Source organism: Oncorhynchus gorbuscha, unplaced genomic scaffold, assembly GCF_021184085.1.
Source record: "Oncorhynchus gorbuscha isolate QuinsamMale2020 ecotype Even-year unplaced genomic scaffold, OgorEven_v1.0 Un_scaffold_5437, whole genome shotgun sequence".
In the NCBI taxonomy this organism is placed as follows: domain Eukaryota; kingdom Metazoa; phylum Chordata; class Actinopteri; order Salmoniformes; family Salmonidae; genus Oncorhynchus; species Oncorhynchus gorbuscha.
Genome location: NW_025749242.1, coordinates 19,900 through 26,380, shown reverse-complemented (window position 1 = coordinate 26,380; position 6,481 = coordinate 19,900). Strand labels below are relative to the sequence as shown.

The 6,481-nt window shown below is 44.5% G+C and overlaps 1 long non-coding RNA gene across 1 annotated transcript; it reads left to right on the top strand.

Moving 5' to 3' along the window:
- Nucleotides 1-1,692: 1,692 nt before the first annotated feature.
- Nucleotides 1,693-5,690, top strand: LOC124029084. Its single transcript, XR_006837718.1, has 4 exons — nt 1,693-1,745; nt 1,875-2,012; nt 4,461-4,511; nt 5,647-5,690. It is a non-coding gene; the product is annotated as an uncharacterized LOC124029084 (long non-coding RNA).
- Nucleotides 5,691-6,481: the final 791 nt, after the last annotated feature.

Here is a 6,481-nt window from a genome sequence, read left to right as displayed (position 1 = left end):
TGTGTGCCTGTGTGTTTGTGTGTGTATCTCTCCCAGATATTAACCCTGTGTGCCTGTGTGTTTGTGTGTGTATCTCTCCCAGATATTAACCCTGTGTGCCTGTGTGTTTGTGTGTATATCTCTCCCAGATATTAACCTTGTGTGCCTGTGTGTTTGTGTGTGTATCTCTCCCAGATATTAACCCTGTGTGCCTGTGTGTTTGTGTGTGTATCTCTCCCAGATATTAACCCTGTGTGCCTGTGTGTTTGTGTGTGTATCTCTCCCAGATATTAACCCTGTGTGCCTGTGTGTTTGTGTGTGTATCTCTCCCAGATATTAACCCTGTGTGCCTGTGTGTTTGTGTGTGTATCTCTCCCAGATATTAACCCTGTGTGCCTGTGTGTTTGTGTGTGTATCTCTCCCAGATATTAACCTTGTGTGCCTGTGTGTTTGTGTGTGTATCTCTCCCAGATATTAACCCTGTGTGCCTGTGTGTTTGTGTGTGTATCTCTCCCAGATATTAACCTTGTGTGCCTGTGTGTTTGTGTGTGTATCTCTCCCAGATATATTAACATTGTGTGCCTGTGTGTTTGTGTGTGTATCTCTCCCAGATATTAACCCTGTGTGCCTGTGTGTTTGTGTGTGTATCTCTCCCAGATATTAACCCTGTGTGCCTGTGTGTTTGTGTGTGTATCTCTCCCAGATATCAATGAGTGTGCTCTGGACCCAGACATCTGTCAGAACGGTGTGTGTGAGAACATGCTGAGGACCTATAAGTGTAACTGTAACATGGGCTTTGAGGTGGACACCACTGGAAAACACTGTGTTGGTAAGTCCCATGATGTATCCTTAAAATGACTGGGTTATCCTAATGTTGCTATCCCTGTCTGTCTGTCTGTCTGTCTGTCTGTCTGTCTGTCTGTCTGTCTGTCTGTCTGTCTGTCTGTCTGTCTGTCTGTCTGTCTGTCTGTCTGTCTGTCTGTCTGTCTGTCTGTCTGTCTGTCTGTCTGTCTGTCTGTCTGTCTGTCTGTCTGTCTGTCTGTCTGTCTGTCTGTCTGTCTGTCTGTCTGTCTGTCTGTCTGTCTGTCTGTCTGTCTGTCGAGACATACTGTAGATGAATAACCCTAGAGATCGTATTAAATGAGTTCTAAGATATCATTCTGTGGTATTACCTCCGCCTGTGTATCTGTCTCCTCTCAGACATAGATGAGTGTGCAGTGAACAGGTTACTGTGTGACAACGGCCTGTGCAGGAACACTCCAGGTAGTTTCACCTGCAACTGTCCCTACAGCTTCCTGTTCAGCACAGGACCCGGATGTCTGTGAAGGTGAGATACACTGGCCCAGACGAGTTACTGTCTGTCCGTCTGTCTGTCAGGGTTGGGTTTAATCACATTTAAAGTTCAGAGAATTGGAATTGAATTTCAAGGTACTTCCATAATTGTCTGGAATTGAAATGGAGTTGACCCTCAGCCCTGCTGTCAGTCTGTCACACAGAAGACGTGTTAGAAGCTTGTCAGGAGTAGAAGAAAGACGTGGTAACACATCTTCCTGTAGATATTGATTTGTGGATTACTTTCTCCTCTAATTCATATAGATGTGTGTGTGTTTCTTGTCGATATTGATGAATATGTGTTGTCTCCTGCAGACATTGATGAGTGTGAGTCGAAGCCGTGTGTGAACGGGGACTGTAAAGAACAGCCCGGGGTCCTACGTGTCTCTGCTCAGCAGGCAGCACGCTGGACGCCTCTGGAACACAGTGTATAGGTACGTGAGAGGATGTTACTTTTGGCCAGAGGATTGGGGACTACTATCTGAGGGGCTAAAATGTCAGCTATGAAATGTTATGATGTTTACTAGTACAGTCCTCTGCCCTCCCTCTCCCTGTCCCTGTAGAGACCAGTAAAGGCACATGTTGGCTGAAGGTGATTAACGGACGCTGTGAGATCAACATCAACGGAGCCACTCTGAAATCACACTGCTGCTCCACACTGGGAGAGGCCTGGGGAAGTCCCTGTGCCAAGTGTGAACCAGGTTAGTGGGAACCTACAGAACTATATAGAACCATATGGAACATCTAGAACTTATAGAACCTATTTAACCTGTAGCCCTTCTCTGGGGAGGGCCTGGGGAAGTCCGGTGCCAAGTGTGAACCAGGTTAGTGGGAACCTACAGAACTATATAGAACCATATGGAACATCTAGAACTTATAGAACCTATTTAACCTGTAGCCCTTCTCTGGGGAGAGGCCTGGGGAAGTCCCTGTGCCAAGTGTGAACCAGGTTAGTGGGAACCTACAGAACTATATAGAACCATATGGAACATCTAGAACTTATAGAACCTATTTAACCTGTAGCCCTTCTCTGGGGGGAGGCCTGGGGAAGTCCCTGTGCCAAGTGTGAACCAGGTTAGTGGGAACCTACAGAACTATATAGAACCATATGGAACATCTAGAACTTATAGAACCTATTTAACCTGTAGCCCTTCTCTGGGGGGAGAGGCCTGGGGAAGTCCCTGTGCCAATTGTGAACCAGGTTAGTGGGAACCTACAGAACCATATAGAACCATATGGAACTTCTAGAACTTATAGAACCTATTTAACCTATAGCCCTTCTCTGGGGAGAGGCCTGGGGAGGAACATGTGCCTAGTGTGAACCAGGTGAGAATTAGAACATGTACAGTAGCTAGGTGAGAATTAGAACCTGTACTGTAGCTAGGTGAGGGTTAGAACCTGTACTGTAGCTAGGTGAGGGTTAGAACCTGTACTGTAGCTAGGTGAGAATTAGAACCTGCACTGTAGCTATGTGAGGGTTAGAACCTGTATTGTAGCTAGGTGAGGGTTAGAACCTGTACTGTAGCTAGGTGAGAATTAGAACCTGTACTGTAACTAGGTGAGAATTAGAACCTGTACTGTAGCTAGGTGAGGGTTAGACCCTGTACTGTAGCTAGAGTGAGAATTAGAACCTTTACTGTAACTAGGTGAGAATTAGAACCTGTACTGTAGCTAGGTGAGGGTTGGAACCTGTACTGTAGCTAGGTGAGAATTAGAACCTGTACTGTAGCTAGGTGAGAATTAGAACCTGTACTGTAGCTAGGTGAGAATTATAACCTGTACTGTAGCTATGTGAGGGTTAGAATTTGTACAGTAGCTAGGTGAGTTAGAACCTGTACTGTAACTAGGTGAGAATTAGAACCTGTACTGTAGCTAGTTGAGGGTTAGAACCTGTACTGTAGCTAGGTGAGGGTTAGAACCTGTACTGTAGCAAGGTGAGGGTTAGAATCTGCACTGTAGCTAGGTGAGAATTATAACCTGTACTACTGTAGCTAGGTGAGGGTTAGAACCTGTACTGTAACTAGGTGAGTATTATAACCTGTACTGTAGCTAGTGAGAATTAGAACCTGTACTGTAGCTATGTGAGGGTTAGAACCTGTACTGTAGCTAGGTGAGAATTAGAACCTGTACTGTAGCTAGGTGAGAATTAGAACCTGTACTGTAGCTAGGTGAGGGTTAGAACCTGTACTGTAGCAAAGGTGAGTGTTAGAATCTGCACCGTAGCTAGTGAGAATTAGAACCTGTACTGTAGCTAGGTGAGAATTAGAACCTGTACTGTAGCTAGGTGAGAATTAGAACTGTACTGTAGCTAGGTGATAATTACAACCTGTACTGTAGCTAGGTGAGAATTAAAGCCTGTTGCTGGCTAGGTGAGAATTAGAACCTGTACTGTAGCTAGGTGAGAATTAGAACCTGTACTGTATAACTAGGTGAGAATTAGAACCTGTACTGTAGCTAGGTGAGGAAATTAGAACCTGTGCTGTAGCTAGGTGAAATTAGAACCTGTACTGTAGCTAGGTGAGAATTAGAACCTGTACTGTAGCTAGGTGAGAATTAGAACCTGTACTGTAGCTAGGTAGAAATACAACCTGTAGTGCAGCTAGGTAGAATTATAACCTGTACTGTAACTAGGTGAGAATTAGAACCTGTACTGTAGCTAGGTGAGAATTAGAACCTGCCTGTAGCTAGGTGAGAATTAGAACCTGTAGTGTAGCTAGGTAGAATTAGAACCTGTACTGTAACTAGGTGAGAATTAGAACCTGTACTGTAGCTAGGTGAGAATTAGAACCTGTACTGTAGCTAGGTGAGAATTAGAACCTGTACTGTAACTAGGTGAGAATAGAACCTGTACTGTAGCTAGGTGATAATTAGAACCTGTACTGTAGCTAGGTAGAAATAGAACCTGTAGTGTAGCTAGGTAGAATTATAACCTGTACTGTAACTAGGTGAGAATTAGAACCTGTACTGTAGCTAAGGTAGAATTATTAGCTAGGCCTCTGTACCAAGTGTGAATGATCCTATAACTGGGGCCAGGAGTTTTCCGGTCAGGTCATGACCAGATCTATTACACATGAAAGCCTTTAGGTCAGGGTCTCACATAATGTGGAGGTATTTGAATATGTCTTGTTCTCTCTCCTCCTCCTCTTCAGATCATTTCTGCACTAAGGGTTATGCCAGAGGCAGAGGGACCATCTGTGAAGGTAATGCCACCTGAGAAGGACTCCGACAAGACACATCTTTCACTGAGCAAATACATGTTCCCTCAAATCCAGTGTTGGATTTCAAAAATGGGTTATAATACAGTTTTCTGCATTGATTGTTTGCGTTGGCATGTATCAAAGACGCTTTATTTACACAGCACATTTCAGACATGAAATGCAACACAATGTTCTTCACAAGACAAAACAAACAAAACAAAAATGGAAATATTTACTACAAACAAACAAAAACTAAAGAATAACAATAAAAACTAAAAAGCACCCTAAGGAATGGCAAAGCTAAAAATGTGTGTTTTCAAAAGATGTCTACAGTTTCGGCCCCCCTCAGGTTCTCTGGCAGGCTAATCCAGAAGCTGGGGGATAATAACTAAATGCTGCCTCTCCATGCCTCTTGGTCTTTGGCTTTGGGATAGTTAAAAGGCCAGTGCCAGAGGACCGGAGGGACTTACTGGGTACATAACTTAAAAGCATGTCTGACATGTATTGGGGTGCACAATCGTGGATTGATTTATAAACCAATAAGAATCTTAAAATGAATTATATTACTCACAGGCAGCCAGTGCAGAGACCTTAAAACCGGTGTAATGTGTTCTCCGTCTGGTCTTGGTCAGTACCCGTGCTGCAGCATTCTGTATGTTTTGCAGTTGACCAATGGCTTTCTTGGGTAGACCAGAAAGGAGAGCATTACAGTAGTCAAGCCTGCTTGTAATAAAAGCATGGATGAGTCTCTGTAGAAACGACGGCATCTTGGCAATGTTCCTCAGGTGGTTTAAAGCTATTTTGGTCACATTCCCAGTATGTGATTCAAAATTGAGTTCAGAATCTAAAATAACCCTAGATTTTTTACCTGGTCTTTCTAATTGTCTTATTGGATAAAGTATATAGAGCTCAAAACATTCATAAATGCAATGGCCTTGGAGTCAGTCTCTTTGTCAACATGAATATTAAAATCACCCAACGCAATGATTTTATCATAGTTCTCATGGACAATACATAGTTCTGTTAGTTCACTTAACCTTGTATTATTCTGTTGTTGATAACAGGCTCTAGTATGTGTGTCTGTTGTGTTTCTAGTGTTGTGATGTTGTTAGGTTGTGTGTTCTCTCTCCACCTGTAGATGTTAATGAGTGTGAGGTGTTTCCGGGGGTGTGTATCAATGGGAAGTGTGTGAACACCGTGGGTTCCTTCATCTGCCAGTGTCCCTCTGGGATGACCGTCGGCCACCGGACGAACATGTATAGGTGGGTACTGTAGTCCACAAGCACTACGCTAATGGGTACTGTAGTCCATTACACTGTTGTGTACTCCACAAGAATTATACGATTCAAAATGGGGTCATTGCCTTTCATTTCCAGATGTACTACATTTTGTAAAACTGATGATCCTTTACGGTGTTATCGTATGTTTCCCCCCTGCAGACCTGCGTACAGAGCAGTGTTATCTGAGCCACGAGGATGAGCGTTGTGGAGCCCCTATCCCGGGTCGTCACCGTGTGGACGCGTGCTGCTGCTCGGTGGGTGTGGCCTGGGGCCCGGAATGTGACGAGTGTCCGGAGAAAGGCTCTCAGGAGTACAGCCAGCTCTGTCCCAGAGGACCCGGCTTCGCAAACAGAGGAGACTTCATGAATGGACGGCCCTTCCTCAAAGGTTGGCCGGATACGTTCCATTTCAAACCTAGTCCCTTCCCCTACCTTCTATATTCCTTCAGGTCCTTCCTCAAAGGTTGGCCGGATATGTTCCATTTCAAACCTAGTCCCTTCCCCTACCTTCTATATTCCTTCAGGTCCTTCCTCAAAGGTTGGCCGGATACGTTCCATTTCAAACCTAGTCCCTTCCCCTACCTTCTATATTCCTTCAGGTCCTTCCTCAAAGGTTGGCCGGATACGTTCCATTTCAAAACCTAGTCCCTCCCCTACCTTCTATATTCCTTCAGGTCCTTCCTCAAGGGGGCAT